The 25,560-nt window shown below is 37.8% G+C and overlaps 1 protein-coding gene and 1 pseudogene across 18 annotated transcripts in view; one reads left to right on the forward strand and one right to left on the reverse strand.

Moving 5' to 3' along the window:
* Positions 1 to 25,560, reverse strand: part of APBB2 (amyloid beta precursor protein binding family B member 2) — a 452,510-nt gene that overhangs the window by 252,172 nt on the left and 174,778 nt on the right. The gene's annotated exons all lie outside the window — the stretch shown is intronic.
* On the forward strand, positions 19,260 to 19,762 carry LOC143663175 (replication protein A 32 kDa subunit pseudogene; annotated as a pseudogene).

Consider the following 25,560-nt stretch of genomic DNA (forward strand, 5'->3'; position numbering starts at 1 on the left):
GGGCTATTTTAAATTGTTTTGAAATAGCAAGAGATGCTTACTCCACATGTTTGCCTTTGCCCTAAATCTTTCTCAGCTCCTTTAAAGTATTTTGCAATTCAAACATTTTTTCCCTTTGTTAGTGTTTTTTGTTGTCAGTGTACCTTAAGTTATATGTAGCAACAGATATGAGGTGACAGACATTTCAAAAAAATAGACAAAAATAAAGTAGACAGAAAGGTAACAGAAGCCATGCTTATATGGGTATTTTGAAAAGGCTTGAACAAAAACTAAGACATGGCATACTTTTCAGTGTATACAATTTTCAAAATAAAATTCTTATTTCCCTCAGCCTGAAACAAACTCCATCTCCTATAAAGTTAAGATTCTGCTTATTACCTCATATTATAATGGCCCGATGCCACTATCTGACGAATATTTATTCCATACCTGCCATGTGTCATGCCTTATGCTAGGAGCAGGGATACTTTAATGAACAAAAATACATTGCCACTAGCGCCGGTTTGAAAGGATTTATGTATTCTAGAAAAGCCATATTTTACTCCTAATCTGATTTTGTAAAGACAGCCGTTTCTTCTAATCCCTATACAGTACTGCTACATTGAAAGCTTTAATTAGATCATCTCCATGGAGATGTGACTCAATCAACTATGGGTATTAAATTTAATTAGAGGGAGACACGTCTCCACCCATTCTAGGTAGGCTTTGATTAGTTTACTAGAATCCTATAAATGAAGAAATATTTTGGAGAAAACTTCAGAACGCTGCAGAACCACAAAGCAGAGAGTCCACCAGCCAGAGATCTTTGGAGATGAAGGAGAAAAACACCTCTGGGGGAGCTTCATGAATGAAGTAGCTGGAAGAAAAAGCTAGCGGATTTCGCCATGTGCCCTTGCAGCTGAGAGAGAAACTCTGAACATCATCGGCCTTCTTGAATCAAGGTATCTTTCCCTGGATGCCTTAGATTGGACATTTCTATAAACTTGCTTTAATTGGGACATTTTCATGGCCTTAGGACTGTAACCTTGTAAATTATTAAATTCTCCTTTTTAAACGCCATTCCGTTTCTGGTATATTGCATTCTGGCAGCCAGCAAACTAGAATACCACTCTTGTGGAACATGTAACCTAGTTGGACAATGGACATTAATCATTAAAAATTTTCAAATCATGTAAGTATATATGTTTTGGGGGAAAATAACTCTTTGTGAAAATATAGGAAAGGAACATGTATCAGACCAAGGAGTCAAGAAACACTTTCCTCTGAAAGTAAAATTTAAACTGCAATTTGAAAAATAAGTAGTAGTTAGCTAGGTAAACATTTATCAAACACCTACCATGTACAAGAACTGCCCAGTCCTGGAGGAGAAGCACAAAGAGGCAGAGGTATTTCTCCACTAGGCAGGCAGATCCTTGATGAATGAATCTAATCTAGTAAAACTGCTTCTGAGAGGGTCTTAGTGGCATCGTTTAATTATACATAAATAATAGCCTGAGAAAATATGGAAGTATTTAAGAATTCAGAAAGCATGATATAAATGTATGATTTTATGAATAATTTACGATTGAGCTGTCCAATACAGTAGCCAATAGTAACCACATGTCTAAACACTAAAAGGTGACTGGTGTAACTGAAGAACTGAATTTAGTTAAGTTAAAACTAAATTTATAAATTGATATTGACTCTTATTAGAAAACATTTAAGTTAGTTTGGAACAACTTGGGTAGGTGAATCTACTTTTTCAACTATACTTTTTTTTTTTTTGACATGGGCAGGCTCTGGGAATCGAACCTGGGTCTCTGGCATGGCAGGCAAGAACTCTGCCACTGAGCCATTGTTGCCCACCCTCAACCATACATTTTATAAAATTGAAATACACATGAAATATGTCCAGCGAAAATTTTGGAATACACATCTAAATGGTGATGGGTTGTAAGTGTAGAATACAAAGCAGATTTGGGAGACTCAGTATGTAAAAGAAACCTGTAAAATATCTCAATATTTTTTATATTGATTAAATGTTTAAATAATATTTTGGATATACTGGGTTAAATAAAGTAATTATTAAAATTAATTTCACCTGTTTCATTTTTTAAATGTAGTTCGAAAATACTAGAAAATTTAAAGTTATATATATGGCTCACATTACATTTCTAGAGGAGAAACGATGATATAGAGAATGCACAGATTCTGAAACTCATCCTCTAATCAAAACATTATCTACCTTTCCGATGAAAGCAAAGACAGACTGAAATATTACTTCAACTATAATGTTAGAGAAGGTCCTCCAGCATTCAAAGCAAGTGCCGTTGTTTTCATAAAAATCAAAGTACAAAGATGCCTGGGATTAATGGTAGGCCACCGCAAGCTCTGCATTAAAAACAGTTGTGATTTTAAAGCTAAACATAAAATTACCTAAGTGAAACAGCGTAGCAACAACAGTTTCCCTTTCAGCAGCATTTTCATGCGTTATCGAATGAAAATCCACAACACTGATATGTCTTCTAATAATGCCATTAGGGTTTAAGAAACATCTAATAGGATCACAGAGGAGTGCCCTCAAGCAGAAACTGCAAAAGCACTATTAAAGAAATAAGCAAATAAATAAATAAATAAATAAAATGCCCACTTAATTAAATAAAACATCCACTTGTATGTTGGTTGTAGAAGATTCTACGCTCTTTTGGTAGGAGTAAGAACACCAAATTTAAACAGAAAAAGACAGTCCCATCCACAGTTATTTAAAATGATACCTCCTCCCAGACCCATTGCAGAGATTCAGTGCCAGGAAAGCATGGCTTGGTTTACAATCATCTCCCTTTCCAAACACAAACAGGATTAAGTTCTTTCAGCCACTGACAACCTAATAGCCACTTTATACTAGAACCTCTCATTTACTCAAATCTTTCGCTGCCTTGAGGTAGCTATTTTTGCCAGGGTTTACAATACTATCAGATCCAATACCCCTTTTATTTATAATAAACATTTTATAACAACACCTTTACAATGTTGAAGTGACGTTTACAGAAAATATAACCTATCTACACACATAAATTCCAAAAACAGTGATACATTTACATTTGCAAATTCTAGACCAGCAGCAATAAGTAGTCACAAGATGCTTGTATCTGTAGAATCACTGTAAATGCTTTAGCTATAAATGCAGACTGTCAGAGGTCTGTGTTTTATTGACAACCCAGATATCATGATTTGCAGTACTATCAATGTTATTTTCAAAATGCTAAACAGCTTAGAAAATTAAAAATATATATTAAATACAATTGTCTCTCAATTTAAAAGGAGCTTCTACTTCTAGAATATACAGTGTATATCAAAACTATGAAAAAATAAGTTATGTTTAAAAATTCTAGGTTCAGACGATTATAAACAGGTTTATCTATTTGAATTCTTGGTAGGACATCTAAAACCTTGGCAGAGTAAGAAAATTTTTGTTGTATAGGATTATCCTGGGTACTATAAGATATTTCCCATCCCTGGTCTCCACCCATGAAATCCAAGTAGTGGCCCTTCCACACCCCATGGGGGTTGCTCTAGGTAAGCCCAAACCTCCCCTACTTTGGTAATTAGGACCTCAGCTCAGAGTTATCTCATCCTCTTCTTAATTCATTTGACACTTCTGTCCTCTATGATCTTGAGCCAATATATAGTGGCTTCTAAGCTGTCTTGTTCAAACATAAACTGTGATTGCCATCTATCTGGTAGTTATGACAATCAAAAGAGATTATCATAGGTTGCTCACTTGCTTTGCTTGGTGCCTGACACATATTAAATATTCAATAAATGCTAAGTGCTATTGCTATGTACTTTTTTCTTTCACAAACGAACTGTTTTCTCATTTAGGGTGAAGCTTTATGAAAACAAGCAAAGTGTCTTGGGTATCTCTGTACACCCTCACACAATACACACAATAACCATCAGCTGTCCACATCTTGGTCTCCTTTCCTGCCCTGTCCACCCTCCTACAAAAATGTTCACAAACAGGCTGAAATCAAAGGTAACCAGATAAGAAGCCAGTAAGAATTGAGCCAAGAACTTCAATTACAGTAGAAAATTTCTTTCTGCCATTCCTGAAATCATCATTGTAACTTGCTTATTAATAAGCGCAGGAAGGGCTTTAAAATCTATTTCAACTGGCCCTGATCAAGCAGGTAGAGTTAGGGCTCTGTCCACCCACTGAAGCTTTGAAAAACAGTAAGAATAGGTAGAAACATCTTTCTCAAAGCTCTAGAAAACTGTCAAAGGACTGCAGTAACACAGGTCATGTGCTGAATTAAGAAAAACGCCATTAAGAACCTGCAGGATCTCCTGGCACCCTTGCTGGCCTCTCCTCTATCCCTCACCAACTTGGAACACAGCTGGCCCATGGTCCCAGTGTGGATTCCTGGTCCTGAATCCAAAGGGAACAGAGTAACCCTCATATACATACTGAGAGCAAGTATATCTAGCCCAGTCTGATTATGGCCTGAGAGAGTCTGTCCCAGAACTTACCCTGCAAGTAGAAGGCAGCTCACAGAGCTCTCCTACAAAACACTATGGGAGAGCAGTCACATGGCTGCCTGGGGTAAGGGCTTGCTGGCTCTAAAACATACAGCGTCGTGCCTAGGATCCTGAGGAAATTGCTTCATGGGAAAGAGGGGACCTTCATACCAGTGTAAACAGGGATATTCCTAGGGCCAACTGTGAATGCATAAAACAAAAAACATGCATAGAAAGGAAAAGGAAAGTCCCTACACATTGGTCTGAAACCACATAAACTCACTGTACAGACAGGTTCTGAAGGAGAAGCACAATTTGCAGACTAGGAAAGGTGTCTTTTTTTCCTCTCCTTTTTTTTTTCTTTTTAAGATTTTTGACATTCAAGGCAACTCTGTCATAATACTAATTGGATACAAGCTTAAGGAACAGATGACTCAGGGTCTAAATTTCAGTGATAACACAGTAAAATATCAAAATGTCCAGATTTCAACAAAAGCTTACAAAACATACAAAGAAACAAAAAGCAATGGCCAAGCAAAGGAGAAGATTAAAACATTAGAAACCGTCAATGAGGAGGATCAGACCTGGGACATTCCAGACAAAGGCAGTGAAAATGGTTCTAAACAAAGAACTAAAGGAAATTAGGAAAAGAACAGATGAACACAAAGAGAATATCAATACATGGCTGCAAAGTATGAAAAAGAACCAAACAGAGCTAAAGACCATAGTAACAGAAAGTTAAAATTCCCCTGAGGACTTCAACAGAGTGGAACTGGCAGACGAAATTATCAGTGAAATTGAAGATAAGGCCATTGAAATTATCCAGTCTGAGGTGCAGAAAAGAAAAGAATGAAGAAAAATGAACAGAGCTGAGGAACCTAAGGGACACCATCGAGTATACAATATAACACACCATAGGAGTCCCAGAAGGAGAAGACAGAGAGAAAGGGGCAGAGAGAATATTCAAAGAAATGATGGCTGAAAACCCCCCAAATTTAATGAAAGACATGAATATATACATCTAAGACAATCAATGAGCTCCAAACAGGATAAATCCAAATACACCCATATGGAGCCATGTTATAATCAAATCGTCAAATGCCAAGGAGAAAGAGAGAATTCTAAAAGCCGCAAGGGAGAAGCAACATGGCATGTACAAGGGAGCCTCAAAAAGATTAAATTTTGATTTCTCATTGGAAACCATGGAAACAAGAAGGCAGTGAGATGACATATTTAAAGTGCTGAAAACAAAAAATCTGTCAACCAAGAATTCTGTATTTGACAAAACTGTTTTTTAAAAAATGAGGGAGGGCATATGTGAAGTGGGGGGGTGTATGGGAATTTTGTACTATTTGCATATTTCCGTAAGCCAATAATGGTTCTAATAAAAAATTAAAAAAAACTAAAATGAGGGGGCATTAAGACACTCCCAGATTAGGCAAAAGCCAAGGCCTTCATCACCAGTAGAACAGCCTTACAAGAAAAGCTAAAAGGAGGTTTGCAGGTTGAAAGGAAAAGACACTAGCAATTGACTGAAGTCACATGAAGAAATAAAGATTTCTGGTAAAGATAATGACATGGGTAACTGGCGCTGTTATATTTTTGGTTTGTAACTCCACTTTCTACTTCCTACAGGAAGTAGATCTAAAGGCAAATGCATATGATAAATCAATGGTTTCAGACTCATAATGTATAAATATGTAATCTGTGCTGAGATCTGTACATAAAGGTGGAGGGAACGGATTACGGAAATAGTTTATGTGTGCTATTGAAGTTGGTATCCAAGCAAATGAGATTGTTAAAGATTTAGCATGTCAGATTTTCTCTGGTAAACACACACACACACACACAATAGAAAATACGGAAGCTTATAAAGACAGAAAGTAAAGTGCAAGTTACTAGAGGTGGAGGGGCAAGGGGCAATGAAGAGTTCATGCAAAATGAGTGTAGGGCTTGTTTGGGTAAAAGGAAAGTTCTAGTGATGGATGGTGGTAAGTGTACCACAAATTGTGAAGGTGATTAATCCCACTGAATTACCAGCCAGTGGTAGTGGATGGGACCAGGATGAGAAGATTTATGTTGCGTACGTGTTTCTGTAATTTAAAAATAGATAAACTAAAGAGATAATGACAATTTAATACAACACTCAATACTGATTCTAAGAATGGAGGAAAAAAGAGCTCAAAAGGACATTATTGGGACATAAAACATTGGAGTATACAATGTAAACCTATATCAACATCAAATTTCTTGAATTTGATAACTGCACTTAGGTTGATTACAGTGACTATCTGTGTTCACAGATAATGTACATAGAAGTATTAAGTGTTTGAGGAGTATGTGTGCAACTTACTCTCAAATGTCAAAAGAACAGACAGATAGACAATCAGAGAGAATAACACGACAAAGATGGCAAAATATTAAAACTGGTGAATCTGGGTGTGCAAGTTCGAATCTGTTGTGTACCCCAGAAAAGCCAAGTTCTTTAACCCTCATTCAATGTGACTGGGTGGGAGCTTTTTGACTGTCACCATGGAGATGAGAACTACCAATTGTGGATGATAACTTTTGATTAGATGGTGTCCATAGACATGTGTCTCCACCTACTCAAGATGAGGTTGGTGGAGGTGCAAGGGTAGTTTAGTGGTAGAATTTTCACCTGCCATGTGGAAGACCCGGGTTCGATTCCTGGTCTATGCACTTCCCAAAAAACAAAAATTCAACAAATGGTGCTGCAATAACAGGATACTCACATGGAAAAATAATGAAATGTGACCCCACCATACAGCATACAAAAAAAAAAAAAAGGATTGGGTTGCTTACTGGGGCCCTTTAAGAGGGAACCATTTTGGAAAAAGTTTTAGAGCCACAAGAGTCACCAGAACAAACAAAGTCCCAGGGAAGCCATTGAAGAGAAAGATCCCACCATGTGCCCTTCCAGTTGAGAGAGAAATCATGAACATCATCAGCTTTCTTGAACCGAGGTATCTTTCTCTGGGTGCCTTACTTATATACTTACTTTATAGCCTTACTTTAATTTGGACATTTTCACGGCCTTAGAACTATAAACTAGCAACTTAATAAATTTCCCTCTTAAAAAGTTGTTCTGTTTCTGGTATATCACATTTCAGCAGCTCACAAACTAAAACACTGGGTATCTGGGGAGTTGGTAGTACACTGAAGTACTCTGTGTGGGAGTTGTATTATTTTTACTACAGTCCTGTAAGTTTGAAATTATTTCAAAATAAAAAGTTAAAAAAAAACAAAAAACAAATGGTGACAGCTTACACTTACTCTTGAAAATCTGCCTGGTCATGTCAGTTAATAAGTACTCTTAAAGTAGACATTACATTTCAGGATTAGACACATCTACAAATGCATACTGATTCAATATTACTTTTAGGTTGTAAACATATTTTCCCTGAAGAACTTAACCTCTGTCCAGATCCATGAAATGAAGCAGTTTCATCAGATGCCCAGGGTTCTTTCAGTACAAATAGTATATGGCATTTATTGAGCACTTACTATGTGCCAGGCATTATGCTAAGTGGGTACTTTAGAAGCATTATCACATTTATGATCTCCAACAACCCTATGTAAAAGGCACTATTATTATGTTACAGATGGAGACTTTGAGGCACAAAGGGTTAGGTAAACTGTCCAAGGTTGCACAGCAGGGAGTGACAGAGCCGGAATAAGGAATTACATCTGTTTACCTCCAAAGACCACACTCATGACTACTATACTATGTTTCCCTTGAATTTTCCCCTTGAAGCTCACTAAAATGGTCTGAATTAACTCTGCAAGACAATTCTTACCATTATCAGAGTTCTTTAAAGTCTGTGTCCATTACCCTGATGTGCAGGTAAACTAAACACCAAAGGGGGCTCTCAGCTACCAGCAGTTCTCTCTTTTCTTATAGCTCTGAGTTCTCTCTGCATTCTCTCTTTCCTTATAGCTCAAGAGAGAAAACAGTGTACAAGTGAGGGGAATTTTAACTGACCCAGAGAATAGGTTCTAAAGTCAGAAAATGAAGTAAAATTCAATAACCCTTAAATTGCCTATTTAATACAATACACACAGTTTCAGTTAAATGTGTGTGAAATTTTATACTGTACATATGAAAGTATTTATAGTGGCATTTATTTATTTATTTATTTATTTATTTATTTATTTATTTATTTTTACATGGGCAGGCACCGGGAAGCGAACCCGGGTCCTATGGCATTGCAGGCAAGCATTCCTGCCTGCTGAGCCACCGTGGCCCCATATGAAAGTATTTAAAGAAAACTATATGAGCAAAAATTTTTTTAAAGATTTTTCACTTCTAAGAAGAAGAATTTGAAGGCATATGTGCTGGCTTTAAATTGTTACATACCCCAAGAAAGCCATGTTCTCTTGATCCTGATCAAATTTTGTAGGGTGAAAACCTTGCTTAGATTGTTTCCATAGATATTATGGAGATGGGACACACTCAATTGTTTGTGTGACTTTCTGATTGGATTGTTTCCATGGAGATGTGACACACCAAACTGTACGCTGGGCCTTTTGATTAGATGGAGATGTGACGCCACCCATTCAAGGTGGGTCTTAATTACTTTACTGAAGTCTCTAAGAGAGTTCACAAAGAAAGAAACAGACCAGAAGACACACAGACACAGACATTTGGAGATGCGTGGAATGCCGAAGGAGACGCTTTCAGGGCTAACAGAGAGAGCAGGTGTCTGGACATAGACATTTGGAGGTCAGAGCCCAGGAAATGCCATCAAGTGCCTTTCCATGAGATGCTAAGCAAGCCAGAAGCCAGAAGGATCCACAGGGACTGAGAGAGCCATTTGATGCCAGAAGCCAGGAGAGGCTGCAGACACCAGCCATGTGCCTTCCCATGTGACAGTTATGGGCTTTTCTTGAGTCTAGGTATTTTTCTCTGGATATCTTAGCTTGGACACTTTCATGGCCTTAAAACTGTAAACCTGTAACTTAATAAATCCCCTTTATAAAAGCCAACCCATTTCTGGTATATTGCATTTCTGCAGCATCAGCAAACTAAAACAGCATACATACCAAAAGGGCACATAGGATTCCATTCTATGGGGATAAATTTGATTTTCTTTTTTATCTTTGGGATGTTAACCACTATTAGTAATAAATTTCTTGGCCATCCACATACTTGGGTGTTGCATACCTGTTTCTGAGCCACTGTTTTGAGAGATTAAGTCATCATTTGTATAAAGATACAGAGAGGAAAAGATATATTAATTAAGGTATAGGGACTAATCCTAGCTCTAATTTCTATACCTAAAGCAAAAACACTTGATTGATGGGATTTTACCTCTTTTCCTACTGTAGTCAATATTCTCAAAGCCTGATTTTAAAACCAATTCCAAGAACACTATCAAACAAAGAAAAACAGGCACAGACTGGGAAAAGCCTGTTTCCTGAAATATATCCCAGGGGAAAAACCAATGACTGAAAAAGGAATAATTTCTTTTTTTTTTTTTTACATGGGCAGGCACCAGGAATCAAACCTGAGTCTCGGGCATGGCCGGTGAGAACTTTGCCTGCTGAGCCACCATGGCCCCATCTGGAAAAGGCATATTTTTAAGATGGAACATTAAATGTGGATTTCCCATTTGAGTTACCTATATAAATCTTAAGAAATTTTTTTAATGAAGCAAAAGCTTTTGCTTCCCCCCAAAACATATTTAGTCCCTATTTTTTCTATTTCAAAGGCATTACATCTGCAGTTTAGAAATACTAGCAATGTTTAATGCTTCTAAAGCTTCAATTTAAAACATGCTGCTGGACAGCCAAGGAGGACTGCCCACATGAATGTTCCTAAGCATTGCCTGTTCTCAGCATCCTCATGTCTGCTCTGTAACTGTAATCACTTCCCATTGACTTCAGGCTCAGCAATGTGATGTATTTGGTCAATGGCATATTAGCAAAGTGGATGACACAGAAGCTCAAAAAGTCTGTGCCCATTTCCAGTTCTCCTGCTACTGCCATGAGAACATATAAGGCTGGCTAGCTGGAAGAATGTTGGAGATTTAGATAAAAGATCTGAATCCTCATGGCCAAGACCATCTTAAACTAGCCTAAGCCAACCATCATACAGATGAGTGGGCCCTTCCAAGGGCAGCAGAGCTGCATACTACACTGCAGCTGACTGTAGCCACATGAGTGAGCCCATGAGAACCTAGAATAATCACAAAGACATCCCGCAGATACTAATGACTATAAATTAAGCCACTGAACTTTGGAGTGGTTCATTACGCAGTACAATTGTGGCAAGAGATAAATGATATATCAATTAAGCCCACAACAACCAACATGAGATTGTAGAAGAACAGTTGGGATTAAACATGAATTGTTTCAAGGCAAGCTTGATGCTAGGAATAGATCCCATTGTGAGAAATCAAGTTTTTACTTTGAGATCTATGTCCTCCTGAGATTACACAAAGCTGTTCTGAGCAAAATAAGCTGTCAGTAGCCTCTACTGCTACAGTACATTCAGAACACACAGCAATCTAGGTTTTGCACATTAGAATACCCTGTAATCCAGCAAATATTAGGAATTTATTATAAGGTTATAAACAGTATTATTTCTCTTAGGAAGAAAATCAGAAACAAATTAAATGTCCATAATTAGGAGGCTGATTAAATTAAGTAGCAGATTTCCATACAACAGAATATAATGAGGATGTTTCAATATTTAATTACATATTAAATGCAGAATTTAATATAACCATTTAATATTATTGATTAGAAAAAAAACTAGCTATAAAATAGTATGATAGGTATATTAGCATCCCCTGCACAATGCTTTCAGCTTTTCCTTGTGTTTAAAAACTATCACAATAACAAGTTGGGAAAAAGGTACTATGTATAGTGTCCCTGTACTTCATAAAATTTAACAATTATATTGCAAAATAAAACAGATATAGAAATTCATACCAAACAATTATCTAATTATTATAAAAACATTCTTTTTATTAACTATAACTACCATCCAGATCAACAAAGACTGCCAGCTGTCCAAGAAGGTCCTCCATATGCTTCTTCCTTTCCTCTAAAAGCAATCAATCAATCTTGAATTTAAAGTAATAGCTCCTTGTCTTTCTTTATCATTTTATAATCTAAGTATGCATTCCCAGACAGTATTAATTTAGTCTTATTCTTTGTTTTAAACCTTAGATGTCTTTTAAATTTCACTGTCTCTTCTTTACAACTTGTTCAGTGAAGAATCTGGGCCATTTTTGAGCCTTGGGGTTTCTGGTTTGGATTTTGTTATTGCATACACATGGCACAGTGCGACACACTGAGTCGTAAATTAGATTGTTCTCAGTCTCTTTGACAGAAACTCTTCATGCCAAAAGAAAATGGAAGAGGCTCTCCATTGGCTAACGGCTGTGGATACGGATGTCTCCACCTCTTTCTTTCATTATGAGCAGAGTCACCTGAGGTGGAGACAGATGGTGTTTAAGAAGACAGAAGTGCTAACAAAGGAACATTTTGTTGAAAAAGGTACAGTGAGTTTTATACATTGCACAAAAGGCTTAAGAAATATATAAAAAATCCAGAAATCCCCTCTAAACATGTGGGAAGCTAGGTCCCAAAAGTCTAGAATGACAAGGCTTGGAAACATATTTAAAGGTGGTCATTTCAGAAAACGAAGAACTTCCCAGACTGTTTCTTGATTCCCTACACATGTGACAATTGCCTTCTCTATCAAAAGGCAGAGACTTGTGGCTCTTCTGATGAGGGAGAACCTGAAGAGTCAAACTGTCCCACCAGTTGGTGCCACTGTCCTTTAGAGATTCTTGCCTTGACCACAGCCTATGATTTTCCAAATGTGGTTACTGAAGGCGTTCTCCATGGGATATTTTTCCCTCCTCTGCAGCCCAGGTACAAATCCTACATGACTAACAGGAGCTGAAGCAAGTTTCAAAGTCATAGTCAAGGAAATCAAAATCTACTAAATCAACCTAAACTCCATGAATTTATTATTAGCTCTGGCTACTGGTAAAATTCACAGTCTGAGCTTAATTCAGAGTAAGGATGTTTTCCTGAGAATGGTACTCTTAAAAATAGAAACAGAGCCAGGATGGCGGTCAGGTTATAACCAAATGTTTCAGAAATAGAATGTAAATGCTAACTTTAAAACCTGTAGGAAGGAAGCTACAGAAAGTCCCCAGGAGCGCTGAATATAACAAAACAGATAACTCTCCTTCAGTAGAGCAATTTGCTCATTGAAATCACATTCTGAATCATACTAAGACTGATCACCTGTGGCAGCTTTTCTGTTTAAATTTTATGAAAAGACTATCTTTTCACTGTGAGAGTTTCTCTCATAGTAATAGGTGCATTCTTAAGTGCTGGCCCCATGTAAGTACCAGAGATACACAGTATGTTAAAAGTATGGAAGGAACGAAACTGGAATTTAATTATACTGACAATATCATGGCACTTCAAAAAAATCGTAGCATTTTTATTTATGTTATTTGGTGTAGAATCACACCTAGGGGTTAACTTCTAACATTAGTCTATAAGATAAAATAGAGTGTTATCAAGATTTCTCCCGAAAAATCCTTTAGAAAGGTACCATATTGGGAACCTGTATATCCGCCACACCAGGTTTTCCTCCACTACTGGAAGAAATGATTTTCTTTGGTTGAAGACCAAATGAAGTTGTTGGTGTTAGTTTAAGAGCCACTTTATATAAAAAGAACACATCTTTAAATACTAAAATCGCACTTAGCCCTACAAGATGCTTAGCCTTTGAGAAGCATATGTGAACTGAAAATGACTGAGGGAATGCCAGATTGACAATAGTCACCCTGGTTTACTCAGGGCCAACATTCATTGAATAAATAGGTGGTGCTACAACAGCATTTCATGTTATTTAATGTTATAATGATCTCTTTTCACTGACCTCATAAAATGAGTTAATGTAAGCTATGATAGAACTTCGCTATACAGATACTCGTATTTTGAGTAGTAAAGAAAAACATAAAAGCTACCCGTATATATGAGATATATTTGGGCATTTCGTTGAAAACCAATGGTAGCTAACCTATTTATACGTGTTAGTATGAATAAGCTTGTGTGTAAGAGAAAAATATTTAGAATCAAAACTAATAACCAAATCATGATTTTTGATTAGGATTGAAAAGCCTGCGACAAATTTTAAAGATATGGTTTATGACAGATTATGTTACCAAATGTTAGAAACAAGTAAGACTAAGTAATCAAATGCCATCAACCAAAAATAACTGAATAGTCAAGAATTCCAGATTTTTTAATATGTTTTTATGTTGTTAGCTATAAAAACAAAGAATGAGAAAAGAAAAGAAAATGGAATATATAAGGTCCTCAAAGGAAAGAAAATGTAATCTAAGATTTTTATATCCAGCAAAACTGATTAAGTATAAAGAACGCAAACCTATCAATTTGAATTAGACTGTTTAGAACTCTATCCTTTGAATTTCTGCAAATTGGCAGTTGGATTCAGATGCCACAACAGATTGTGGTTCAATCCTTTTGGTGGTCATATGTGGTGATATGATGCTTAATCAGGAATCACATTCATTTTTTGTTAGCTACTACTGTTGCTCAATGCTGATATCCATTACTTCAATGGGACTTGCAAAATGGTGATATTCTAATCTTCTCATTTCATTTTAACTTATTGGGTGGAAAAACTTTAGGAGATATTTCCTCTCATTTACTATTTGGGTTACCTATATACCTAGCTATATAGCTTCAAGATAATGAGTTGGTTTTCCATCATCCTTAAAGACTCACATATTAGGTGGTCCTCCCACCCCCAATGAGCACATGGATTTCAATATATTTACAATCCATATTTTTGAAGCTTAAAATGCCCCACTTTTGGGTAGGCCATGGTGGGTCAGGAGTCAGAGTTCTCACCTACCATGCCAGAGACCCAAGTTCGATTCCCGGAGCCTGCCCAAGCAAATAAAAAAAGCCCCACTTTTGGCCAGCTGGAACCTCTTCAAGTTGGCTCCTAAGTCCTCTTGAATTGACCTTTGATAGATTCCTTGCTAACTGTATCCTGAGATATTACAGGGTCATCTTATAATATCTCCATATATTTTCCTAAAGTACATTCCTTAGCAAGAGCTCATAGAAAGAATATTTCCTTCCCTAACTTCTCACATATTGATAAATCTGTGCCCTTTATACTTAACAGTCAATTCTGCTAGATATAAAATCTTGGCTCACATTTTCTTACCTTTGAGTACCTTAAATGTGTTATTCCATTTTCTTTTGGCATAAAAAGTTTGCCAAAGAGTCTGAGATAATGCTAATCGTCTTATTGCCAGTGCTGGTTTGAATCTGTGGTAGACCCCAGAAAAACCATGTTGCTGACCGGGAGCATTTTGATTATTCCTATGGAGATGTGACCCATCCTATTGCAGGTGGTTACGTTTGATCATATAGCTTCCTAGGAGTTGTGACTTCACCCATTAATCCTTCAAAAGAGGAAACATTTTGGAGATAGTTCCTTTTTAGAGCCACCAGAAAGCCAGAAGATGCCTCCATGTTTACCACGTGCCCTTCCAGCTGAGAGAGAAATGCTGAATACCATTGGCCTTCTTGAATGAAGGCATCTTTCCCCAAATTGGACATTTCTACAGACTTGCTTTAATTGGGACATTTTCTTGGCCTTAGAACTGTAAACTAACAACTTCTTAAATTCCCCTTTTTAAAAGCCATTCCATTTCTGGTATATTGCATTCCAGCAGCCAGGAAACTAGAACACTGCCCAAGGATTTTTTCTTTTCTTTAAAATCTTTAAAATCCAGTAATTGTACTAAAATATGTCTTGGCTCAATATTCATCACTCAAAGCTGATATTCTAAACTACATGACCTGCTCTTTCAAAACGCAGTATCATGGGAGAAAGGTATAGACAGGAGAAGGATCCCACAGATGCTGAATCAAAGAAAGAGAAAATATTAGGTAGGAAACTTCCATCCCAGGCTGGTCGGTCCTCTCTGCATCCCCTCACTCAGGCTCACACACCTCAGGAAGTGCAAAGAGGCAGCAGCCGGGATCCCTCCCTAGCATGCATGGTTTCTATTTTCTCCATATACTGCCCTATTTTCAACACCTTGCAATGATGACATTCATTTGTTTTCCCTCATGTAAAATCTTTCTTTTATTTATACATTTACTTACCATCACTGTTCACTCTGGATTTCACTAAGTTGTACAGTCCCAGTTTTTATCTTCTATCTTTCCTTCTGGTATAACATATGCCCCTAGCCTTCTCTTTCAACCACACTTATACTCAGCTTTGTACATTATACCAAAAGGATCTTTTTTAAATTTTCTAATTCTTTCTTGGGTTCTGTCACCTTGCCTGAGTTTTCTGAATTCTGATTTATACTGTTTTGTCTTTTCTCATATAACTTTTTAATAATTTCGTTACCTTATTTTGAAAGGGTATATTACAGTTTTATTCTGTTTTTTGAGTATGCCTTCTTGGGACATTTTCATTATTTGTAGGACATTACTCTGATTCTGATTCTTTTTTTTTTTTTTAATAGCAAGCTGGTATGGGATTTAACCTTGTTAGTGTTCTATACTTTCACAAAATTTTATATATACACATATATGCCACAGATTAATTTATACAACAGATTTAATATTCTCTATCTCCCACTGGTAAGTTTCATAAGGGCAGAATCTATGGCTGTTCTATTCATCAGTATATTCCCAGTGCATAGCACATGCCAAATACTCAATAAAGAGTTTCTAATGAATAGAATAGAAAAGGTCATCAAAATGTTGACTGCAGTAATGCCTGGGTGGCAGGATTTAGAAAAATGTCATGTTTTATACATCATTGATTCATCTAAATATTTTTTTATAATGAGCATGAACTATTTTTATATTCAGAAAAAACTGCTATTTTCAACTTAAAAAAATAAAGTTGTACATTAAGCCAGATAAGTACATACTATACAGCTTAAAAAAAATAACAGAGAAGTAGTCTTCCCCGCCCCCATCACATATGTCTTCTATTCATAATTGAAGGTTTGGGGTAAAAGCAGGTGATAAGGCTGAGTTTTACTAAAGACGACTAGGTTTAGAGTTTACGAAAAGGAAGACAGCCACCACCCATCTGCTTTCCATACTATATTTGACAGATTTTACTCTGTAGCTAAGAAAACATGTTAATAGGGCTTCTCATGGTAAGAAGAAGGCATTAAAAAAAATTAAAGAACCCTGTTGTAATACTTTGGCATCCTAGAAGAAACAGCTCACAGGGCCTGCAATTAACAGAACAAAGATAAAAATTTTCTGTTCCTAAAATCTATACTCCAAGACATCTAAATATACAACCAAGAAATACTGAAAGCAGTGACTCAAAAGCATCAAACAGCATGATCCCAAACAAGAATGAGATGGAGCCTTAATTTGCTTAACTGGGCATTCCTATATCTATTAGGGAAAGCACAAAAGATGAACTGCCTCATAAAGCAGATGGTCCTCTCCAGTTCTCTCTTCTCTCTTTTTTAAACAAGATAATTAAAGGAAACTAAAGAGCGAGGATCTTGCTAAATTGGCCAAGGAAAATTATTTCATCTGAACTAGAATGCATGCGTTTCTTAAGACAGGATTTCCAGTTCCCCCATAAAGCTACACAGGTCATTTGATAAGGACTATATCATAGAGGGAAGCCATTTCAAGGGCAATTGCCTCATAGGCAGCATGGAACACCCTAGCAGTCTCTATTAATAGATGCAGGAAAGAAGTCTGAGGGTAATAAGGTGTTGTTGAATGAGCACTAGAGGAGGGCGGGGCAAGATGGAGGCATAGGGAGATATGGAATTTAGTCAGTCCCCTAGAGCAGCAGGTAAGTAGCCAGGAACTGTGTGGAACAACTGGATGGGGGATATCTGTGAACGCATGCACATTGTACACCAATCTGGAATCAGTACAAGGGCTGAGAGCACAGCACAGCACAGAACTTATGTAAAGCCCCAAGACTACAGAGATTGGTGCCCCTCCCCCACAGGCATGGCAGGCTGTTTTAGAGACAGTTTCCCATGAGAAAAAGAAGCAATCTCTACTAGGAGCAAGGAAGTGTAGATCAGCCAAGCTCCAACTGGGGTGTTAATTAACAAATATGGACTGCTGAATACAAATTCTGGGCACAGATAAACCCAGAGCAAGCAGGAAAGGAATCCTGAGGTCTCTCCTGGCAGAGAAGAGGCAGGGCTGATGAAAAACAAAACAAAACAAAAAAACAGGAGACTTTTGGAGTTAGATGAGCTCAGAATACTGGAAAAAGGCTATGCACACAGAGCCAGGTACCAACTCAGGCTCTTGACTGTTGAACCTCGGGAGCTAGGGAATGCCTCTGAAAGGGATTTTTCTTTCTTTCTTTCTTTCAACTATTCTAAGTGGCTTATTGGAGAAAGACTCAGCCATTTTCGATTGTCAGTGTTGATCCAAGCAAGGGCAGAGTTAAGACAGGTCTGAAGACAAAGTAATAAGTCAAACGAAGGCAACAATTCCCTAAAGGCATATCTTTCCCCAAGAAAGGGAGGTGTTGGCCCAGCTCAAGTGGCAGTTCTCATTCAGAGAATTCAGACCTAAGGCACTGGAAAACAGAAACAGCTTAGCTTGCCTTCTACCTGAGCCTGTGTCTCAACCACAACCCTGGAAGGAACAAGGTCTACTGAGAACTAAAAGCACCACACTACTTAACACCACTGGGAGATGCCAGCTGACAAGTGCCACCTGCCGGGCAGAATAGGAAAAGCACAGTCTAGAGGCTTTACAGGAAAGTGTGACTACCTGCTAGGTCTCACCTTCAGAGAAACTTGACACTGATTACACACCCTCTTCCTGAGATCTGGACTGACTGGCTGGGGAAAATCTGACTGGGGTCGACGATGTCAAGGGAGACACTCTTCAAAAAAAAAAAGGTCTCATATAGGTAGGGCAAGAACCAAAAAAATAAAAGCTGAAAACTTCATATCAGTTAAACAGAAGCTATGCTAGAGGTCTAGAATAAGCTGAACTGAAGGTCAAAGAAGAGATAGAGAACAAAGCCAACCAACGAGAAAACACTTGAGTAAAAATTATCTCCAAAATAAACAAATCAAGGAACTAAGATGCTTAGACAGCAGTAAAAAAATTACAAATCATATTTTTCCTAATAGGATTTCTTCCTAAATGAAGATATGACCCAGTCAAAGGAACAAACTAACACTTTAAATGAGATACAGGAGTTGAAACAACTAATTAAAGAAGTTCAAACAAATCAATGACTTAAGGGAAGATATGGCAAAAAAGATGAAAGACATAAAGAAGACACTGGGAGGGAAAAGTAGGTATAACGCTGTGACAACAACTGGACCCTGAGGTGCCAGGCAAACCCACCAGACCTGAGCCTTCTGGACCTCCTTTCTGAGGAAGTTGTGAGCAAGACATGGAATAGTAGATTTAACAACTATGGCAGCTCCACCTATGGGGGGCACAGGTGGCTACATGCAATCCTCTGGGAACTTCGGATTGCTGACACCTATTCAAGCTAAAAAGAAATCAAGAACCCGAGCCCAGAACATCATTTCTTGTACCATATTTCAGATGTTTTCTGCCACTCTGGTTATGAAGTGCTCAAAATTGGGAATGTTGAGATTTCACAAGTTACTATCATGGACATAATCAGACATGCAGAGAAGGCTCCAACCAACACTGTTTACAAAATAGATGACATGACAGCTGCACCCATGAATGTTTGCCAGTGGGTTGACACAGATGATGTTGGTGAAATACCGTGGCTCCCCCCAGAAACACACATGAAAGTGGCTGGCCACCTGAGATCCTTTCAGAACAAAAAAATCCCAGCAGCCTTTAAGATCATGCCCCTGGAGGATACGAATGAGTTCACTTCATATATCTGGAAGCAGCCAATGCACAAGTGATGCTGAGCAAATCTCACAATTAGCCCTTAGCAGGGAGAGTACCTATCAACAATCCAGGAATGGTAAAGCAGGGAGGCCTCCCTGTGGTCAATGGCCTCACTGTGGCCCAAAATCAGGTGCTTAGTTTGATTAAAGCTTGCCCAAGACCTGAAGGATTGAACATTCACAACCTCAAGAACCAGCTACCACACGACTGTAGCCTCAATCAAGCAAGCTGTAGATTTTCTTAGCAATGAGGGACACATCTATCCCACTGTGAATAATGACATTTTAAATCCACATATGCAGAATAACTGGATCTAATGGGTACCTGAGATATTTTCTAGCTGGATCTATTTTCACAATCTGTTGTCTCCAGCTGTGCATAAATTTGGCCAGTTGACTTCAAGGAAGTTGGTTTTATCAATAAAAGGACTCATCTGACATCCTTTTTTTAAAATTTTTTTTAACTTTTTTATTGTATAACATGTATATAAAGCAAAGAAAGAAAAAACCAATAGTTTCAAAGCACTCTTCAACAAGTAGTTACAGGACAGAGTCCAGATTTTTCCTTTTAGGTGCTCTAGAATATAGGAGGCTAGAAGGAATAAATATTTTATCATCACAATTGGCTTTTTTTTTTTTGTAAAAAATAACATATATACCAAAAAAAAAGCAATAAATTTCAAAGCACAGTACCACAATTAGTTGCAGAACATATTTCAGAATTTGACATGGGTTATGTGCTGGTTTGAAAGGAAGTATGCCCCCTAAGAAAAGCCATGTTTTAATATAAATCCCATTTCATAAAGGTAGAATAATCTCTATTCAATACTGTATGTTTGAAACTGGAATGAGATTATCTCCCTGGATGATGTGATTTAGTCAAGAGTGGTTGTTAAACTGGATTAGGGGATGACATGTCTCCACCCATTTGAGTGGGTCTTGATTAGTTTCTGAAGTCCTACAAAAGGAGAATGAGAGATTCGGAGAGAGCAGAGAATGCTGCAGCACCACGAAGCAAAGAGTCCACCAGCCAGCGACCTTTGAAGATGAAGAAGGAAAACGCCTCCCGGGGAGCTTCATGAAACAGGAAGCCAGGAGAGAAAGCTAGCAGATGATGCTGTATTTGCCATGTGCCCTTCCAGCTGAGAGAGGAGCCCTGACCGTGTTCACCATGTGCCTTTCCAGATGAGAGAGAAACCCTGAACTTCATCGGCCTTCTTGAACCAAGGTATCTTTCCCCGGATGCCTTTGATTGGACATTTCTATAGACTTGTTTTAATTGGGACATTTTCTCGGCCTTAGAACTGTAAACTAGCAACTCATTAAATTCCCCTTGTTAAAAGCCATTCCGTTTCTGGTATATTGCATTCCAGCAGCTAGCAAACTAGAACAGGTTATAAGTCCACAATTTTAGGTTTTTACTTCTACCTGCTCTAAGATACTGGAGACTGAAAGAGATTCCACTTTAATGAGTCAGCAATCATATTCATTTGTTAAATCCTATCTTCTCTGTGTAACTCCACCATTACCTTTGATCCTTCTATCCCTCTCTTTAGGGGTGTTTAGGCTACGGCCATTCTAATTTTTTCACGTTGAAAGGGTCTTATAATAACATGGGGTAGGGAGATGGAACTATCTGATGTTCTGGAGAGGCTGGGCCCTCTAAGTTGCAGGACATATCTGGTCCAGGAACCCATCTGGAGGTTGCAGGTTTCTGAAAAGTTACTCTAGTACATGGAACCCTTGTGGAATCTTATATATTGCCCTAGATGTTCTTTAGGTTTGGCTGGAATGGTTTTGGTTGAGGTTTGGCAAGTTATGATAGGTAGAAATGTCTAACTGAAGTTTGCATAATAAAAGCAACCTCCAGAGTAGCCTCTCAACTCTATTTGAACTCTCTCTGCCACTGATACTTTATTATCAACTGACATCCTTTTGAACTTATTGCACTTCTGTTTTTTGTCTTGTTTCGTTTTGATTTTTGAAGTTCAGAGGGAGATAGGCGATTATCAGGGATGTACACAAGGACAGAATTTCTTGAAGAAGATACAAATAAACTAGTCACAACATCAGGAAAGATGGAATTGAAAGAGACACTATCAAGAAAGTTGGGCAGGGGCCACAGTGGCTCAGCAGGTAAGAGTGCTTACCTGCCATGCCCAAGGACCCGGGTTCGATTCCCGGTGCCTGCCCATGTAAAAAAAATAATAATAAATAAAAAAAGAAAAAAAAAAAGAAAGTTGGGCAGTATTACTTAAATAAACGCTCAGTAGCTTCTATTCCTAAAATGTTTCTTGTTAAGATAAAATGAGCAGGACTAGGGCCTACTGGCAGAGAGCTGACAAAAGGACCTGCTAAATTTTGCCTGTTTTCGTTTCTTACTTTGGCAATATACAGTTACTTTCAGAACTGCACTTTCATTCAGCCTCTTGTCTTGACTGCTGCTGAAAAGTGTGTTTATGAGAATGTGAGATTCTGGAGTGGTGGCCTCTGGAGCAGGACAAAGGAAAGTACTTATTTTGTAAGTACAAAATATGCACATCCACTTGTTTAATAAAAGTTTCCTTGTTGCAAAAAAAAAAAAAGACAGTGGGCAACCATAAAGAACTCAAAAGCTTGAAAAAACAAATGGCTGAACTTATGGGAATGAAAGGCATAACAGAAGAGATGAAAAACACAATGGGGACTTACAACAACAAGATTTAAAGATGCAGAAGAAAGGAACTAGAGAACAGGATATCTGAAATCCTACACATAAGAGAACAGAAAAGGAAAAGAATGCAAAAAATATGAGTAGGGTCTCAGGAAACTGGATGACAACATGAAGCACACAAATATACAGTTATAGGTATCCCAAAAGAAGAAGAGAAGGGAAAGGGGCAGAAAAAAATAACAGAGAATTGCCCATCCCCATGAAAGAAATAAAATTATAGATCCAAGAAGCACAGCATACCCCAAGGAGAATAGATCCAAATAGGCCTACCCCAAGATACTTACTAATCAGACTGTCAAATGACAAAGACAAAGGGAAAATTCTGAAAGCAGCAAGAGAACAGCAATCCATCACATATAAGGGAAGCTGAATAAGATTATGTGTGGATTTTTCAGTAGAAACCATGGAAGCAAGAAAGCAGTGGTATGACATATTTAAGATACTGAAAGAGAAAAAAACCTGCCAACCAAGAATTCTATATCCAGCAAAACTGACCTTTAAAATGGGGAGATTTCCACAAAGGATAGGCTAAGTCTGTCTACTTATAATTACGCCTAAGAGTCACCCCCAGAGAACCTCTTCTGTTGCTCAGATGTGGCCTCTCTCTAAGCCAACTGGGAAGGTGAACTCGCTGCCCTCCCTTTTACATGGGAAATGACTCCCAAGGGTGCAAATCTCCTTGACAATGTGGGACAGAACTCCTGGGATTCACTGGGACCTGGCATGATGAGATTCAGAAAGCCTTCTTGACCAAAAGGGGCAAGAGAGAAATGAGACAAAGTTTCAGTGGCTCAGAGATTTCAAACAGAGTTGAGCAGTTATCCTGGAGGTTATTCTTATGCATTATATAGAGATCACTTTTAGTTTATTGTGTATTGGAGTGGCGGGAGGGAAGTATCTGAAACTACTAAGCTGTGTTCCAATAGCCTTGTTTCTTGAAGACAACTGTATAATGATATAGCTTTTATAATGTGACAGTGTGATTGTGAAAACCATGTGTCTTTGCTTCTTTTCTCTAGGATATGAACAGATGAGTAAAAAAATATGGATAATAAATAAATAAATAATAGGGGGATAAAGGGTAAAATAAATTGAGTAGATTGAAATACTGATGGCCAATGCGAGGCGGGGTAAAGGGTATGGGATGTATGAGGTTTTAATTTTTAATTTTTATTTCTTATTCTGGAAGGATGCAAATGTTCTAAAAATGACCATGGTGCTTAATACACAACTATTTGATGATATTGTTGAGTCACTGATTGTACACGATGTATGGACTGTATGTGCATGAAGATTCGCTGATAACAATATTAAAAAATAAATACAATTATTTTAAAAGCTGCAATAGGAGGCATTAGAAGATGAAAGGCTACCATAGAAGAATGTCAATAAATGTATTTATTTACAATTAAAAAAAAACAAGGGAAAATTTAAAATATTTTCAAACAAACACTGAGAGAGTTTGTGAACAGGAGACCTACTCTACAGGAAATACTACAGGGAACACTACAGGCAGATAAGAAAAGACAGGAGAGAAATGTTTGGAGAAGAGTATAGAAACGAAAACTATCAGTAAGGGAACAGAATAAAGCAATGATGCATGCCGCAACGTGGATGAACCTAGAGGACATCATGTCGAGTGAAATTAGCCAGAAAAAAAATGACAAATACTATACGGTCTCAGTAATATGAACCAACATTAACGAGCAAACTTTGAGAGTTAAAGTTGAGAACACAGGCTATTATTAGGAGACAGAAAGAGGGTAGAGATTGAGCATTTGATGCTGAAGAAGTATAGAATATTCAACAGGACTGATTGTGAAGATCCAGAAATGGACAGCACAATACTATCTCATGGTAGGACAATACCCTAAGTATACTGAACGAATGTGAGTGTATATTTGAAAGAGGAAGACTAGGGCATGTGTGACACCAGAAGAAAAGGAACTGCTTTTCGTCTACATAGAACTGAGGCTGTATTAACGTAGCAAAATCTACAGTGGACAATGATGGTGATTAAACAAAAAAAGCACTAGAATGGGGAGCCAGGACACACTGGATTTGACTTTTTGATTTGTGATTCTGAGGAATTTAGTTCACTTTTGCCGATGTTAATTTTTTTTCTCAGAGAAAACAGTTATTCATTTGCCTACCCTACCTCATAGTGAGAAAATCACTGTATAACACAGATAAGAAATGCAAAACTGTTGGCTTATATAAGGGAATTTTGTCCAAAGAGCTTCATTGCTAGATATAAAAATCCCTTTGTACAGTATTGTTGTGAACTAAAAATTGGGCAGGGGAGGTGCAAGGGTGCATTTGAACCCAACGTCCATTTCTATTCTCCTCTAAGCTATTTTTCTTTTTTAAGGGAAATCAAAGTAGATAAAAGTATATCTAAAAGGCAACTCAGATGCCATGCCAAATTCCTGACTGAAACCATGATAGGAGCCAGGTGTATTTATGGTCCTGACCAGGATTCACCCAGAAAGGACCTTCCTCCAAAATGTCACATCTTTCAGCTTGTCCTTTAGGCCTGAGTTTCCAACCACAGCCCTGGGGATAAAGCCCAGGGCAACATAAGGAGGAAACACTGGTTGAGGGGTTTCTCTGAGCTAAGCACAAACAGCTTGCATGACCTCTCTCAGTTCTCACACAAGTCCTAGGGCGGAGGCACCATTATTTTCATTTTGTACAGAACACCTACCTGTAGATAGGTTAAGAAACTGACATGCATAACATCAGGCAGCTAAAAAGCAGCAGAGCCTGGACTCAAATCATGATCTACTGATTTCAGGACCTAAATTTTTAAAAATTCCATTCCAACTGCCTCTTCAAGGAAGCAGGATAAAGAATGGAGTATGGTGAAATGGAGAGATCCAAGACCCCCATGTGCAGCGTTTATCTGTCCCTCACATGCCAGATTCAGGAGAAGGTGAAGGTCATAACTCATATTTCATAAGCCACATTTCAATAGCCACACAGAGCATTCCTTCTGACTTGCCTCTCCTAACAGTTTCTGGATCTCTCCTATTCTCCCTTCATTCTCCAAATCTCTCTCCTTTTGACTTTAACTGGCATATCCAATATCACTTCCCCAATACCTCTCCATGAAAAACAAATCCTTTCTAAGTTTAAAAATATACAGTTAAATCACTTCTCAACACATTATACATATGAATCAATACTGATTTTACCATTTAGTGACTTAGGACATATTTGGAAGATGGCTGAATTATGAAAATTTCTTCTGCTTATATCATGTTGACTAGGTACCAGGGATTATTTTAAGCCTTTAAGCTTTTATATGTATTAACCATTTCAACTCTCATAACCACCCTGTGAAGAGGGAACTATTGTCCTCCTTCTACAGATGTGCTGGTAAAACAATTT

The sequence above is a fragment of the Tamandua tetradactyla genome, chromosome 19 (assembly GCF_023851605.1).
Source record: "Tamandua tetradactyla isolate mTamTet1 chromosome 19, mTamTet1.pri, whole genome shotgun sequence".
Classification (NCBI taxonomy): Eukaryota; Metazoa; Chordata; class Mammalia; order Pilosa; family Myrmecophagidae; genus Tamandua; species Tamandua tetradactyla.